Source organism: Protopterus annectens, chromosome 4.part0 (genome assembly GCF_019279795.1).
Source record: "Protopterus annectens isolate FY-2018-M chromosome 4.part0, PAN1.0, whole genome shotgun sequence".
Classification (NCBI taxonomy): Eukaryota; Metazoa; Chordata; order Ceratodontiformes; family Protopteridae; genus Protopterus; species Protopterus annectens.
The window spans coordinates 706,921,970-706,940,097 of record NC_056733.1 but is presented as its reverse complement, the minus strand read 5'-3'; the positions used below and the strand labels follow the sequence as shown (position 1 = coordinate 706,940,097).

The following is an 18,128-nucleotide window of genomic DNA, read 5'->3' as shown; positions in this document are numbered from 1 at the left end:
GGGTCCACCAGACTGGACGCTTGCCTTTGGTACAGAGAGTCTTAGTTTTGTTTGGGATTGCCTGATCCATGCAGTCCTGTAGGTGCTGGTAGAAGGCATTTGTAAGTGATTCAGCGGTTTGAGTAATGTTTACCACTGGCTCAGGGGCCTTAAAGGAGACCACACTAGTTTTTAGAAGTGTGAAATCGGCTTTTGAGAAGTTTTTCACTGTGGTCTTTTTGTTTCAGGTGGGGCGGCATGAGCACCTCCGGCGAGATTAGTTTATGATCTGATCTCACCAGTGAGGGTATACTTCCGGTGTTGAACATTTTGATCCCATGTTCGTGATGATGAGATCAAGTATGTTTTCTCCTCTTGTGGGGATGGTAACTAGTTGTTCCATGGCATTTGAGTTTATGAACTCCAGGAATCTTTGGGTTAGAGTGTTCGGGCTTGAGTAGTGTTCCCAGTCTATATTAGGGTAGTTGAAGTCACCTAGTGTGATGGTGTTTGGAGATACATTTATCCCCTCCAATGTTTTCAGGAAGGCCATGTGAGGTTCCCGAGTTTGAGAGGGTGGCCTGTAACATGCTACAAATTGCAGAGCAGTCTTGCCTATGGTTAATTGCACCTGGATGGTCTCCGATGCATCGTGCGTTGCCACCAACCTTGAGGTGTGGGTGTCCTTTATGAATATGGACACCCCCCCTCCTTTCTTGGTGTTGTCCGGATTTTGGGGCCGGAACGCATGATATGAGGTGAAACCTGTTACTGCTGGGGTGCTTTCAGGAGCCTTGAACCAGGTTTCTGTCACAGCACAGACATCGATGTTCATTGAGAAGGGCCTCGAGTGCGTGCATCTTGAGATTGAGACTTCTGGCATTGAGCAGCATTACCCTTAGTTTTTTTCCTTTTTGGTGTTCTAGGGTGGTAGGTTTAGAATTTGAGCCTTGCCTAAAAAAGGCACTATGGGGGTGGCAAGAGCCTTTGCCAATATCCGGAAGCCCAGGGGTGACAGGTGCAAGCCATCCCTTGCGAAGCAGCGTGGCTTGTCCAGCATGTCATCCCAGGCAGACAGACATTGGATCCCCTTTGAATGACACCAGAATTTAAGCCAATTATTAAAGCTGATCATCTTATCACTGTATTGTGGCATCATTCTAGGTGAAGGTAGGATACTGCTCAAGGTCAGGGTCATACCTGCCTGGGCTACATAATCAGAGAGCTCCTCGATGTCCCTTTTCATGTAGTCCAAGGAGGTACGTCTCAGGTCGTTGACACCAGCGTGGACAATGACTCGTACTTGTACCTGCTGTTGAGAGACCTGAGTGCTTGCGTTATGTGGTGGATTCTAGCGCCCGACAGGCAGCTTACTGTGACCTTCTCCTTACTCAGTCTGGTGAGCGGGACGTCAGTGTGTCTGACTATGGAATCACCAATGACAAGTGTGTCTGGCATTTTGTTTGGCCTTAAGGGCTGTGACTGTGACACTCTGACTGTGTGGTCTATGTGTTGCATGTGTTGGGTCGTGAGGTGGTAGTTGTTTGGGTGTCTGCTTTGTTGGCCTCTGCTGTTTTGGTAAATTTTTGATCAGAGCCTCTGAGTATGTCTTTGTGTGAGTATGTGTATGATTTGAAGTTGTGATGGTAACATGTGTGACTGGGTATGTATTGTGTGTGGTTACCTTCTCCTCCTGTCTGGTCTTGCCAGTCCTATGTTGAGAGAGCTCAGCCTCCAGTTTGGCCGTATAGTTGCATCTCTCACATGTATTTGTGTTTTGTGGGAGAAGGAGAGGACTGTCTGTGTACGAGGCAATTGTAACATTGCCTCAATATTCCCAGGATCACCAGTTGAGCTGGAGAGGACACTAGCAACTGATCCCTCAACATACTAGAAGTAGTAGATAAAGAGACTTTCAAAGGACTCTGGGGGAAGTGGGTTTTAGGCTGGTGGGGTACTATCTATAATAAGAGTGCTTTATCAAGGTGCAAGTACTGTAGGAGTAAGTGCTAGGCTTTACAGATAGAGAATAGTCTACTTGGGAATCAAGTAGAGATGAACTTTTCAGTTATAGGATATGCTGGTTAGATCAGCAGTACAGCTCGAGGAAGGTAGTTCTAAGGGAAAATTTGAAGAGTGGAATTTGGATGGCCCGAATAGTTTAACCGCCGCTGCTCTTGTGTGCAACAGTGGCAACTCCACACTAACGTGCGTTTAGCGTGTTTTATAGCAGGGGGCTGAAGGGAGCTAGGAATTGGCCCAAAACGACCAATGAAAGTTTATTCGGAATTATAGTACAATAGTTGCTCCCCTCACAGGTCTGACAAGGAAAAACAGACCAGATAAGATTGTGTGGACCCGAGCCTGTGGGCACGCATTCTAATAGCTTAAAGGGGCTTTGGAAGGACCCCCATGCAAGCCAGTCCAGATTAAAACAAATAATTTGCTGTGCAGGTGGATGCTTCAAATCATGGGGTGGGGCTGTACTCAGCCAAGTTTCCTCAGAGGGAGAAGAGTAACTTGTAAATCTCAGCCATAGGCTCCAACCCAGGGAGGAATGTTATACAGCTGTAGAAAAAGAATGTCTAGCCATAGTATGGGCACTGCAAAACCTTCAGTCCTATCTGTATGAAAGGAAATTCACTGTGGTTACAAGACCACAATCCCTTAACATGGCTACATTGAGCCAACCAGCCAACAAAATGCCAGGTTATCAGGGTGAAGACTAGGGATGCAGGCATAGGACATGACAGTGCAGCACTGCAGTGGGATCAGCAATGCAAGTGCAAATGGGTTCTCAAGGCAGGGTATAGGTCAATATGTTCCCACACAGGCTCATTTCTCTCATGCAACGTTTCTCCAGGGTCACTTGAAAAACTAGCTTGAGTCTTCAAAGGAGGGAAAGATGTGAGGTAGTGCCAGCTGTGGCAAGGGAAGTAGGGCAGTGCAACTGTAACATATGCCAGCATAGCTAGCCGGAGTTTTGCAAATTATATGACATTTGAATATCAAAATGATTTGTAAAGTTGCTTGTGTTAAAAATGTATCAACAGTGGGTCCTGCAGGACAGAAAATAAATAAATATGCATGTCAGACTGTACTGTTGTAACTGATGAAATGCATATATTTTAACAGAGGATAGTGAAAGGGAAGGGGTTAAGCTCAGCCCAGCAAACCTTAAGAAAAATAGCTTGAAATTAAATGACTTTGCTTAGACCATAAACATTTTATCTCTCAGGTCTGAATGCAGTCAGAGACGCAATGTCTGTGACAAGCATGGGCTGGGATCCTGCTCGATTTCCTTAGTGAACTAAGTGATACCATGGGGTGCCAAAGAAAGGCTTGTTAGTTTCTGCAGGAAGGGTGGAAGTGCTGAAATTGTTTTACAACTTTCACGGATGACAAGGAAGTGCCTATCCATTATACCAGATCATTAGTAGATGGGAAGGAGCAGGAAAGAGTCACTTAAAGGTCTGAGTGTGTTTAATAGTATACTATTAGATGACCTGCAGTGGTGCTGCCCACTGTGCAAACTGGCAGCTCTTTGAGCAGCTATGAACAGTGTGAGATTATGGGTAGCATTTCTTATACAGAATTTTAAACTGGCGAGTTTGCTTATGTACAAGGCATACATAACTGCGTTTGCTCAGAAGGTTTTACACCAGCAGAATGAAATACTTTCATGTAGTTAAACTGTCAGTCCAATCAGATACACACAATAATCCTTCCACCAGCAGTTTCCAACTTGGATGGGCTGAATCAGCCTTTTTCTCCCACTACAGTGCAAACTAAAACCCTCTTAATGTAAGACAAACTTGTTTTGAGCTCAAGTCCAGTAAAAATTCTTTACAAGAAAAGGCAGAACTCCTACAGTATCAGGAATCCCTGGAAATATGTTCACAAACCCTGAGAAATGTTCCCTGTGACTGAATTCTTCATAATTACTTCTTTATCATCTTTGTTTAACTGCTTTACCATCGTATACATTGCATATATTCTTCTGTAGACTTTTTCATGACCATATTTTAAATGTATTTTTTTTCTATTATTCTGTAGACTTTTTTTATGACCATACTTAAATTTTTTTTATTATATATTGTTTTGATTCTATTTTTGGTCTATAATATGTTGTCTATTGTATTATTCATATTGTTTTGCACATGGAGCTTTTCTCCCCGGGCCTCTACTGAAAATGGACATATATCCAGCTAGACTAGCCCGGTCAACAAATGTAAAATAAAATAAATAAATGTTCCCAAAACAGAAAAATGTGTGCAAACATAGCAGGTCTTCTACAAACACAGAAATACTTTGCAAAACTTAGAAAATATTTTGGCCATCTCAGGAGAACTTCAGCAAACTCACAATAGCTTTGCAGTATCACAGGAGGTTAGGAAATACAAAACACATTAAAATTACTTAAGAGCAGTACATTAACAGATGGCATTTCTAACAGTGATAAATTCAACCAAATCAATAAATGCAGCACAAAACCATTAAACAGCACTGAGACAGAGCATGTAAGATGTAAGCTTTTCATCAAAAGGGTAGAAAAAATAATTTTATTTAAATTCTGCTTAAATATTTTAAGTTACACTTAGTAACTTGTGTGTTGATATTTTTTTGTACTGCTCTGTTTTTTGTCCATTTGCTTGTTTGCATTTTTAGTTTGTTCTGGGACCTTAGTCTTGTAGCTTTCATTTGCAGTTTGAAGATTGTGCATTACTGCAAGATTTTAGCACTGTTTATACATTATACTGCACTTTTAGTTCCATAAGTAGAACAAAATGTTAAAGGTAGCTTTTTGTATTTTGAACCCAGTCTGGACAATCTTGTACCTTCTTTCACAGATGTTTCAGGACTGTAATATGGTGTTGGACTGAGCCCCATGTAGTTATTTATTGCAGTGTTACTAATACATTTCTGCTTGGTCTGGTGCTTTAGTCTCTGGTAGTTTTGCAGTATTCTGAATTCCGCTCCAGGGTTTGTGCTTCAATATTTTTTTATAGCTGTATATACCTGCTTACAGCTGTATTCCACTAATCTGGCCCCGCAATATATGGTGGGTTTCCAGCAGTGGCAGTATTGTTAATTCTGCTTCAGTACTTTTTATAGCTGCATATACCTGCTTAAATTTGCATTATAGTGCTTTTCCATTTACCTTGCTACTGTTTTTCCCCTTCTTTAAGTCTGCCCCACTGATGCATTAAGCTAAACATTTCTGAAATTCTACCTTTAGGACTTAAGTTCCAGTATTTGGCTTTAATTGACCGGTTCCCTCTCCAGCAAGTTTTAGCACCGAGCTACAACCACTCACAGTCTTTTGTTCAAGACTCCAAGAGATGTGAGATCTAAGCTTTTCATCAAAAGGGAATACACATTTTTTTGTTTAAATTCTGCTTAATTTTAAGTTACAGTTAGTGACCTGTGTGGTGATGCTTTTTGCCTGTTTACATTTTTTAGTTAGCTCTGGGACTATACTCTTGTAGCTTCATTTGTAGTTGTGAAGATTGTGTATTATTGCAAGATTTTAACATTGTTTATACATTATACTGCACTTTACATAAATAAAACTACTTGTAAAAGGTAGCTTTTTATTGCATGTTTAACCCAGTCTGGACAATCTTGTAGCTTCTTTCACATTTGTGGCAGGACTGTGATCTGCTGGATTTGAGCCTCATTTATTACAACATTACTGGAACATTTCTGCATGGTCTGATGCCTTAGTCTGTGAAAGGTTTGCATTAGTGGCAGTATTGTGAATTCTGCTCTAGGGTTTGTGCTTCAGTACTTTTTATAGCTGTATATAAAAGATTAACGTTGCATTACAGTGCCTTTCTGCTTCCTTGCTATTGTTTTCCCCCCTGAGTCTGTCTTGTCTCCAACTAAAACATTCAGCTAAAAGTTTTTGAAACTCTAACCAAGGGACTCGAGCTTCTGTTTGAATTTTCCCCAACTCTCCTATTATCTTACAGTTTTAAAAGGCTGTGTTCTCTAGCTTCCATCCCTTATTATAATCTGACTTCCAAAGACCCCCCATCTTTCTTTGCTATTGTCTGTTATGTAATCTGTTTAAGTAATTTCCTACCCATTGCTTTCCATATACCCATAATACTAAGTTGCCCACTCAACAAACCAGTATTGCACTTCAGTAAACCTCCCTTACTACAAACACTATCTTACGCATTTTTCCAGCGGTCCCATCTACTTAGCACACTAGCCACACTCTGAGCATTAATCTGAGGGTCAATCCTGCTCCATTCATTGGCAGATAAGACGTTTATTTTGTTTTGCACTTCATTTAACTGTTTACAGTGCTACTGCTTTATTTTGCTTTATCTGTTAATTTTGCCTTTAAATCATTCTTAAGGTCCCTAATACTTGAAATTGCCTTGCTAAAGTAATTTTAAGTTTTGTTGTAGCATTACACTCACAATCTTCCTTGGTATTATTACATCAAGATGTTAGCAGTACCCTGTATAGACACAAACACCCAAAAAGCAAATTTCATCTTTAAAACTTCCCTTAGAACTGAAACCTGTAACTTAGTGTGGCTAAAACAAAGCCAGTGTGTAGAGACAAGCTTAGAGCAGCTAGCTTGCACATTAAACACTATCAAATCGTAGCACGATCTTAGTGTAGTGCCAAAACCCAGAGACTGCACAAGAAGGCCTCTGTATAACCCAGTACACAACCTACAGTAATCCATTCAAATACAGGTCCAGACAACATGGATATGCAAATTCCAAATGTCTCTGTAGACATCTTGATAGATATTGGCATCCTGAGACAATGCAGCAATTGTCTAATGTTCGCAGACAACCAATTTAATCCAAAGAAAACAAACTGTATGTGAGAAATGCAGATTGACAACTTCACTGGGAGCAAAAATCTCACACAGAAATAAGGTTGTCAAGAACACGCATACTACATCCACCACATACAGTATCCACCACACTGAGACTAACCTATGCTGATGAAGTAAAAAGCAATCTTCCCAAAACTCAAAAACTTCCTAAGCTTATAAACAGTAACGCCCATCCTCAGAAATCTCTAAAGGCAGTCAAAGACACCACCAACCACCACACATACTTCTACACCCAGTGGAGCCTCAACAGCAAAGCCCATAAGGCAAGCCAACACATTACCCAGAAATGTTGTCTGTACAACACACAGATAACCACACTCACCAGACTGAACAATGAGAGGATAACTGTTAGTTGCTTATCTGGAGCTAGGATCTCCCAAGTTACCCATGAACTCGTCACTACACCACAGGTGCCAGTATGATTTTATCATAGCCCATGTGGGAGCTAATGACCTGAGATGTACTTCTTAGACTAACTTCAGACAGGTCAGAGAAGACAAAGTCCAAACATAACTTATTAGATGCCACTATAAGGATAAACCTTGCAATCCATTTGACTGAGACAAGAAATACTAACAACTCTGTGGAGATCATTATTGAAACTACCATCTTGAACAGCACTTTTCACAATGGGGAGGTAAATGGTGGCACACCTCACAACTGTAATAATTTTATACGAATGTCCAGATTTTTATTCCTCAAAATTTGTGGTTTTCTGGGAAATCACTAAAAATTTAAGTTACTAAATGAAGACGTACATTTGAGTTTCAGAATTCACATCCTTCAGAAAATGTATGCTAATGCAAATCATGTTATTTTAGCAACTTTCTAAGTTTATAACAGCAATATTTAAAATATGTCACTTTTCTGGCCTTTGCACCCCCATTATTTTAGATGTCCAGATTTCTTACCCTAAGAGGTTGAGAGGTACCCTTAGGATCGAGAAAACAGGATGAACTTGCTGGGTTTAAAAGGGAATTAGATAAATGGTTATGAGAAAGGATGCTTGATCCAAAGCTGAACAGGTCAGACTCTCAGAAGGCCTCAGTAGGTTCACAGTATTTTTAATAACCAAACACTGAAACCAAATATTGAAACATTAATACTAGTATTCCTACGTAGAAGCAGATATAAAGGGCTGAACAAGGACCATGAAAGCAACAAAACCAGATACTACAAATAAAAGAATCGTCACCGTTTTAAATGCTAATACGATAAAATACCAAACTGCTCATTATGTACAAAATAAGCAGTAGAATATGTGAGCAAAACAAAGCAGAAAGGCATCTATTTTAGATTTAGTCAGGTATTCCGAGTAAAAGTGATTAAATTCTACTTGAAGAGAAGCTAGTCAGTTTTACAACTTTTTCTATTTGCCTTTTAGTTCCCATACCTGCTGACTAGCAATCCTTCCCCAACGGCACTCTGCCCATTTGCTCCTCCTTTCTTGGGGAAGTACCCCAGTACAGTATGAGGATGACAGCCACCCATTGGGACCATCATGAGGCCTATTTGTGCCATTGCCAGCATCAAAGTAGTGAGGGATTTGTAATGATTGAACACACACCCAGGTTTGAGGGGGCATGTGATTCATGCCACAGTGAAGTCCCACAAAGCCTTCCCTCTTATGAATGCATGCTTCCACATACTGACTCTGAAGGCAACTAACAAGGGTGTTTGGTAACCTATCACCCTTTCTCAAGCCTCACACTGTGTCATTGTTCCTCATTCAGGAGATCATGGTCATCTGTTGAGGGTTCTGCCCCACCTTCCCTAAGATAGGTATTTTTCATCCTCCCCTGCCAACTTCATGAAGCACCTGAGCTGCAGTCCTTCATTTACGTTCTATGCCACAGAAACAGCTTAGAGTTACAGAAAATTAAGCTAATACACAGAAGAGGAATGCAGCAGCTTGAGAGAATGGTACAGGTAGAGTGTGGCAATCTAGTGTAGTGGGCATTGAGATAACAAGTATAAAATTAAGACTGTACAATTAGTTTCATAGCTTAATATAACCAAATGAAGTATACAATTGTAGGACTGATTAGAGTACAAATGGGTTAAAACTTGGGATGCATAAAACAAAGCCTGTGGTGATTGTTTCCGAGTGAAACAACGTGCAATTTGGCACTTCTGTTTGCTGAAGGACACCAGATCCGAAGTGGGGTTCAGTATGAGGGGTGACATTAAGTGGCAACTTCTTAGACTACGAAAAGCAACAGTCTGAGGAAGCAAATAAGCAGGGTGTATAGAGGGCTAAAGCTTTTGTGACCCAGCTGATCAAGGACTGATTTAACGGACACTATGGAAACTGATGAATGGAGGTGGGAATAAGCAGCCAATGAGGGCTCCTTCATGGTGGGGAGTTAACTGTAAAGAGGTGCTCCAGTCTGTTACTGTACTGACTGCAAGCAGAAGCTGGGGAGCAGCCAGTAGCATTAAAAACCATGGCATCTGTATTGTATGACAACCAGGGAGTAGAATATGGCCAGCATTGTGTACCAGGGCTGTGCATGAACCACAGGGACAGTTTTGTGGTCCCCGCTGTAAATAGTAATTACGTCTTTGCTTATGCAAATTTTATACTTGAACTCCTATCTCTCTCAGCCCAGGTCATGGCTGAATAGGGTCTGGTAACCTAGTTATCAAATTGAAATAAATAAGTGCAATGTCCAGTTATTAAATAACACTCAAAGCTCTCTGATGCATCTCTGTCACTGGATCATAGCTGTAAAGATTTTTGGATTATGTAAAAACAAGTACATAGTCTGTACTTATCAAAGCATTTAAAATTCCTAGCAGCTTTGCATTTTTTTCCTGTGTATATATTATTGGATTTTATATGTGGATTTTTAGCTCTGCTGTAAGACCTTAAGTTGATTTGCCCTTGTCATAAACTGACCCTAGATACCTGCTGTGGAGCTGCTCCACAAGTCTTTCTTGTAAATGAGGTTATGGCTCAGTGAGAATGACCTATTTAACATAATCAAGTAAACACATCAACTAGCAGACTGCATTTCTGCAGCATTTATCTAGAACTCTACAATATCAAACTTTCTATGCAGGGCCAGTGGCGCAATGGATAACGCGTCTGACTACGGATCAGAAGATTCTAGGTTCGACTCCTGGCTGGCTCGACTATTTTTTTTTTCTTTCTTCTCTCTGCATTGGATGTGTGGCCACATTTCAAATATAATTATTAGCAATTAATATTTTGTAAATACTACTGTATAGCAACCCTAATTTCATTTAATGAATGTGGTAAACAGATGTAAATCCATGTGACTTGCATACTCCTTTACAAAAAAATTCACTGCCTGCTTCCTTTTGCCGACTCATCTCCACACTGTGTACTTAAAAGAGGTGTCTTTTCCATATTTTTTATACCACATTTCAAACACTGAAATAGTGCTTAAACGGAAATATTAAGATGAAATTACTACACTTGATAAACTGCTTTTGTCATCTGCAGCATTCTGGTTGTTCACAGGCTGTCCTTTGCATTACACTTATCTTTCAGCAATGCGTGAAAAAGGAAGTTCAAAGAAACAGCTAAACATGAAACTGAAGCCGCATGGTCTGCTGGTTCAGCTTTCACTTGGCTTTTGTTGTCTATTGCCCTCTAGTGGCTACTCATGTCCTACCTTTACTTAGGCATTCTCATTCCCTAACAGTACTTCAATTCTGCAGCACTGGACATTACATACTGCTTAAAACACAACAATGTTTTAGACAGCACAAATATTCTTGCATGCATCTTAAAAAAATGTTTAAGTGGAAGTGAACTCAACCATTTTAGACTTTTTGGCCACAACACAAGCCAGTATAAACTGTCCGTGTATATAAGGTTGAATCAATAAATGCAGAGATGTCTTCGGAACACTCAGACACCTAAGGTATTTCTTGCACATCCGTGTTTAGAGCTCTGAAAGGTTTTGAACGGTTAGTGGTTTGTGTTGGTGCATTACTTAGAATGCACACTATAGCGTAACGTGTTATAAGGGAACATAATATACCCACAAACTCAACAAAATATGGTACTGCAGACATTAATGTATGTGTTGTCTTTATATTGTTTAAACTTGTTTGAGAAAGCATCTATGTATATAGTGTAAATAGGTTTATTATATGACCTTCATGTTTCTATATTAACTACAATGTATAACTTTCTCTTAAGGTCCAGGTTGTAAATATGAACATTTTTGTCTCTTATAAATGCAAAATAAAAATTATTGAAAAAAGAAAGGCACACAGAGCGAAGGCTGTAGCACTGCCAGGAGCTCAGTGAGATTGCAGTGCAGTGGAGATTGGGCATATGGTCTTGCCAAGCTGTTGAGTTTGTGTCTTTCGGCTTTTCCTGGTTAGGGGTCGCCACAGCGGAACTCTGGTCTGCTAATGATTGGCAGTTGATTTTTACGTACCAGCTTGCCAGGCCTGACGCACAACCTTCAACGAAGGTAGGCCCATTCACACATGTCTCCACGCAGAAGACGCTCTAGCTGAGAATCGAACCGGACAGCGTCTTACTGTGAGAAGACAACGCCAACGCTACCACAGCACCACCACCGCGGGTACTGTTGAGTGATTTGGTAAATATAAAGTAGAAGGTTGTGAGGGTACAGCTTCCCATGTGAGGAATACTGGGGTGGGGCTTACACCCCTGCAAAAAATATTGACAGGGTTTTTTATTTGCATTTTGCTCATATGTGGTAGTATTTTTTGGCTGTGTTCGATCTTTTTATTTGTAGTGTTACTGTTGCGTGTGGTAGAAAGTTTTTGGCTTTATGTGAGCTTTGGTGTTTTGGTCATACCTATGGTTGGTGTATTTACAGTTTTGTGTTTCATTTTTGTTGATCATTCACTCTCCCGGTGGAGAGCATTTATTTCATTTTGCAGGTTGATGAAACTTAACTACTAGGGCCCACTTTCACTTACAACCTTGTGACAAAATAAAGTAGTAACAAAAGATAAGAGGAAACACAGCTGTACATCACATACTTACACTATTTTCACATTGTAAAATGATGCAAAATACTGAATGATACACAGATGTGCGTGGATGCACCATTCAAAGAGCGTATTCTGCACATGCATATTTATATATATATCTGTGTGTGTGTGTGTAATATACACACACACTTAAGTCACTATTGAAAAATTGTATATGCGCACACTTTTTATATATATATATATATATACACACACACTATAACTAAACACCAGTTCTTTCATTCAAACAAGTGCATTGCTCCTTTAACTCAGTATTTGTGTGACCTTGGATATGCTTATAATTAGGTAAAAGAGTGTAGCAGGAGGCTTTGTTACAAGTACTGGGGTTAGGGATGGGTAGCCCCCCTCCAAAAAACACCATATAGGGTGAAACCAACTTGACAAAAAATCACTTTAAAATCAAAGATCAGACTTGTCATTTAAAGTACTTTTGCTCACGATCCTATAGCTTTCTCTCCATAGTTTGTGCGTATGTATACACACACATATACATTCTGTGGTAGAAGAGGATGGCGCAATAGTGCAGCAGTTGCGTTATCACCTCACAGCAAGAGGTTCTCCAGTTAGATTCACAGCTGGGGTGTCGTCTGTGCTGAGTCTGCATGTCCTCCCTGCATCCCTGTGGGTTTCCTCCCACATTACAAAGACATGCATCTGGAGCATCTCTCTCTGGGCCTCTGCTGAAAATTGGCTTAGTTCCAAGTCAGAGTTTCCTGGTAAACAAATGTTAAATAAAAATAAAAGAAGAAGCCTTTCTCAAATGGATTATGATCAATCACTGTATATCAACTGTACTCTGTCAAAACTTAATCAACTACAAAAAGTGAGGAAACATGGACTTGAAGCCTTCACCTACCACATGACCCATGTTAAAGCCTATTTTGTCAGTTTGCCGAATCACATTTTGTTGGATTGTGACCAACATTGTGTCGATCAATCTTTTCAGAAAAGCATGTACATACATGGCAGCAGAGTAGTCCATTTCTTCATGGGACAATTCATTGAGAGATACAAGTGACATACTCACTGACTGACTCAACCTGTCAAGTTCTTTTTAATCAAACATTGTCATGAAAACACAGAGAATGGGGAATCAGTACTCTATACAGAGACTGAAGTTCTCTGCACATGGATTGAACTTTCCTTTCTCCACAATACCCAACCCTACCTCAGATTTAAGTTCATTCACTCCTTTATAATAAGCATCTCCAGTACAGAGGTGATAGTCATATGGAGGAGTTGTCATCCAGACAACCATGGATGGTATGTGCCCTTGCAAGGGTATTTATATAATGACCCTAACCTCTCCCCTAGGTGGATGATGGGTGATACATGACATGATAGTAGCAGCTATGAATTCCCTGTGGAGTGCACACATCCCTTCCTTTGAGGGGAATGTGATGTCTCATGACTTGACCTCGACAGGATAGGCATGCCCATCCTCCCCATGCCAGCAGCACACCTAGATCCACTAACAGAAGTCATGCTACCTTGGTCATATAGTCAGGAATTTATCCTCAACAACAATGAAGTGGAGTAGTCCAGTACTTTATGTGTACCACAATACATGACAATACTAAAAAAGTGCAATACCACGCCAGTGTTTTAATTACAACACTTACCCTTAACCATTTTCTTTTTGAGGATGGATATATAATATATAAAGATATATACCTCAGTGTCCAAACGTACATAAGCAGACCAGGTGCAGTAATAACAGATCATTTCACATTAGTCATTTTTTCTGCTGGATATTTTCATGAAATAACCTTTAAGGTTATGCAGCTGATCTTAACTTGCAAACATTGTCACAGCCTACAAAAATGAAAAATTATCTCTTTACCGTAACATTATTAATCCATATCAGTCTACTTCAAAGCAGGACTGGTTACCACAGACCGTACCTTTCTATACATTTTATAAGGCTTTTTCCCAAGCTCATACTACTCCTCTTGCTCCCATAATGCACAAAGCTTTGCCTCCCCTATCCTGACAGAGTTGTCTCAATAGTACAACATTAAATTAATGACCAGATCTGGGATAAAACCTGTACTATTCCCACAAGACCTTAGGCACAGTAAAGCTAGGCCTCAGCACAGGGTTGTAAAAAGAAAAGGAGGTGGAGGGTGGACACTGATGCTGAAGTGGATGGACATGGATCATGATCAGACATTATGGTGAGCACATAACGTCTGTATCCTGCATGTCCCAGTCCATGTACCGACTGGCAAGAAGAGTCCCCAGCTCAAGGTCATGTGTGGAATAATGATATAATACCAGAGTATGGTGGATCCATAGGATGAATTAAATCTAGAAATTACATTCAATTTGTAGTGGTCTTACAGCAGTTTGCAGTGAAGTAGATGTTACAGCTTTACAAATTTTGTCTGAAGGAGAAACTCTGTAGTAAGCTAGAGAAGTTGACATAGATCAAGCCTTTTGTTGAACTGTCTGAGTTGAGTTGGTGTCATAACAGAACAAAATGCAGACGTATACCTCCCTAAGGCAGCATACATTTATAAAGAATTGGATGCCTTTTGGTGATCACTGTTACTGTGGATCAAAAAATGCAAGTGCTTGCGTACATCCAAGCTGCATAGTTTTTATTCACCTTTGTTGCAAAAATGAGGAGAAAAAAATGTGGTTGACAGACTGGTTTAGATTCAGGTTCAGTTAATTTGGGCCAAACGTTTGAATTATTTTGTAGAAAAATACTGTTTCTATGGAAGACTAAATATGGAGAACAACAGAGGGCTTGTAATTCAGAAATTCTCATGGCTTATATGACTGTTATTAGTGTTTCCTAGGATAGGAATTTCAGATCTACTCTGGCAGATGGATTAAAAGGATGACTAATATGCTTCTCCAAAACAAAATTAAGATCCACAGTGGAAAAGTTAGGGTAGATCTGTTAAATTCATGGTAAGAGATGGATATCTCTACTAGTGAAACTTCAGAGTGGAGAAGCTCAAACCCAAGATGGCAGCCAAATACCGAAGGCCAGAGTGTAGGAGCCATAAAAAGATCTATGCATTATGGGTAGCCTAAATAGAAAATTTTGCCCATTTCCCTTTGTAATTTCTTTCAAGTGAAGAGCGTTTTGGCTGCTCTTAGAATCTGTACCATTCTAGGTGGGTATGGGGTGCCCCCAGCCTTTAACACACCTGGACAAACCAAGTGGTCAGTAAGAAGGAAAGACCATCCAGGTGATGCTCACCAGATAGAGTCAAGAGACCTGAGAGAAGCTCTAAACAAAAAAGTTTCTTTATTAGGTGAGGCTATAAAGTTCACCTGTGTAAGTAAACTTACTAGTAGATGTTTGAATCACCATTGCTGCTGTGGCTCAAGCTTTATGGGTTATATCCTAAGGATATAATAGCTGGGCAGCTTCTAAAGCTTTCAGGGCACCTTTCATGCTCCTAAACAGTCAACTCGATATGAGCAGACTAAAAGTCAAGTTTAGCCTCCAAGCCTGTCAAAGTTTTCAAGCCAACAATGAGAAGAAGGCTATAGCCCCCGAAGAGGATAATGGTAGGAAAATTAAATATACACACCCTGGCATAAAAACATACAAAAATAAGGGGGAGGGAGCGCCTACCACAGCAGTGATTACTTGAACATTTACTGCTATAAGCTTACTTACGCAACTGTACTACATTCTTCATAAGGATCACTCCTGTGGTAGTTCTTCATAAGGATCACTGCTGTGGTAAGTCCAAGCTATAGTGGTAGCTACCATAGCTTAACCTGACAGGGAAGAGAAAAGGATAAGGGTTTAGGAGCCCCTAAAGAATGGTCCTAGCAAAGCCTGTCCTAGGATCTGCTTTGTAAAAGTGTGCATAGAAGACCAAGTTACTGCTTCTTAGAATACTTTTAGAATGCAACCCCCCCACCCCCAAAACACAGATGAAGCCAAGGTCCTGGTACAATGAGCCTTTACCCTGCCTAGAATTGTTTTGTTGTGGTGGGTATAACAAAATAATAGCCTGAGAAAAACATTTTGAAACCGTCTGTGTTGACAAAGGTTATCCTTTTTTCTTAACCTTCACAAAAAAAAAAATAAACTGATTAGAAATTCTGAAAGACTGTGTTGTCAAGTCAGTATCTGCATTTATGGACTTCAAAGGTTTGAAATATCTTTTCTCCCTCATTTTTAGGTTCTGAAAAGAAGAAAGGGAGATGGACAGCTTGGCTTAAGATAAACTTGGATACCATTTTAGATATAAAGGATTAGTTCTTAAAGAAACCCTATATTTGTGGAAAATGAAGAGGCTGACCAACCATGACAGCCTGCAACTCTGATACTCTTGCAGAGGTCAGAGCAATTAGTAAGACTGTTTTTCATGGTAAGATCAAGTCAGTCTGAGGAGCTGGTTCAAATGGAGCAATAATTAACTTTTGTAACACAAATTAAGATCCCAAGAAGGAGCCACCAGTTTCCACGGAGGCTTTTTATGCAAAACCCCTTTCAAAAACATTTTCACATGAGGTTGCACTGAAAGAGGGGAATCCATGGCTGAAAAATGAACCTTGATTGAGGAGTAAAAGAAACCACAAGATAGCAACTCACACAATACTATGGAACTATGGGGTGTTTGTAATTTTCTTGGCACCAATTAGAAAGCCTTTTCCATTTAATATACGATTTTCTAGCAGGCTTTCTTGCGTTCATTAATATCCACATGTCCTCAGGAAAAAAGATGTCCAAAAGGTATTAAAACTATCATCCAGGTAGTCAATTTGTAGTCGTTCGGGGTTGGGATGTATCAAACACCCCTGATCTTGTGTGCGTAAATCCAATCAGTTAGGAAGTTTGTGGTAATTGTCCCTACCCATTTTCAAAAGAAGGGAGAACCACTGTTGTCTGTGCCAAACGGGAGTCACCACAATGATATTTGAGAGTCCTTCTGAACCTTCAGAATGACCCTAGATATTAGTGGAAAGGGTAAAAAGCACACAGGAACACTCCTGTTGAAGGAAACGAAAATGCATCTATCTCTTCCAGGCCCTCTTGCATGCAGTCCTGGAGCAGGATTTTGTCAACTGACTTATGAGTGGAAGAAAATATATTTGATGTGTTCCCACAGCTGGATCAATACTAGGAAGACCCCCCGATTCAGTTTTCATTTAAGACGGTCTGTCCTGGACCTGTTCAGCTTCACTGCCACACAATTTTGCTCTGATGATATTGTAACCTGCAGGTACAGTGAGACTGTGCTGAAAAGCTATAGCCAGGCTACCATGGTTAGTCTGCACAGAGAGTAAGATCTGGTCCCGCCCCAGCTTATGTACCACAACTGTGGTGTCATCTATAAACACTCTGAAGTCGTCCCAGGAACCACAGATGGTTAACAGCTAACATTTCTTTGTTTCCATGTTGGTCTTTTTTGTTCCAAAGACCTTGGACTTTTATTTTCATAGATGCTGCTTTCCAAAGTCTGAGGTATTTGTTGTGACTGACTGTGGTGGAGCAAGAAGGGGGAATGGGAGACCTAGATTCTGTGAAAATTGGTCTCTACCATAAAATCTTCAAATCTTCCTTTTCACAAATCCCAAAATTGAATTTTTCTCATGTAACGTCAAAGTATCTTGAGTAGTATCATAGATGCCATGAGACCCAGATCCTAGTCTGAGCACAAAAACTCGAATATAAAGATCCATTTTTTCCCAAGAAAAATTCTTTGAACTGAAGTATGTGTCTAGGAGACATCCCAGGAAAACAATCCTGTGAGAAGGTGCGAGTCAAGACTTCTGTTAAGTTCTCTTCGAATCCCAGCATGTGTAGGAAATCCCTTACCCAGACAGATGTCAGACTGAAAAAGACTCTGCAAAGATAAGCAAGTCATCTAAACATGGAAAAATGTGAATACCTTGCTGTCTGCAGTAGGTTATCACAGGTTCCTTTCACTTTGTGAACACCCTTGGAGCAATAGATAGAACTGACAATGTGATCCAAACACATAAAACCTTAAAGGGCTAAAATCTGTATGTATAGGAATACGATATTATGCATTAGAAAAATGAAATGGGGAATAAAGGTAACAAGTTGTGGAGACAGCATTCTGAACTTGGGTACTATCACAAACAGAACTCGTCTCCTAGAATCTTCTTTGCTTGGCACCAGGAACATCCTGGAATAAAACCCTTCTCCCGAGGTGGAGGGGACAGCTTCTATCACCCTCATGAGCAAGAATATGCTGAATGACAGGAGGGGGAAAGAGTCTGGTTTGAGTGAGGAAGAAACTCCCACTGATAGCTGCAACACTGATAG

At 40.3% G+C, this 18,128-nt stretch overlaps 1 non-coding gene across 1 annotated transcript; it reads left to right on the top strand.

Moving 5' to 3' along the window:
- Positions 1-9,911: 9,911 nt before the first annotated feature.
- Positions 9,912-9,984, top strand: TRNAR-ACG. The gene has a single exon. It is a non-coding gene; the product is annotated as a tRNA-Arg (tRNA).
- The last annotated feature ends 8,144 nt before the right edge of the window (positions 9,985-18,128 follow it).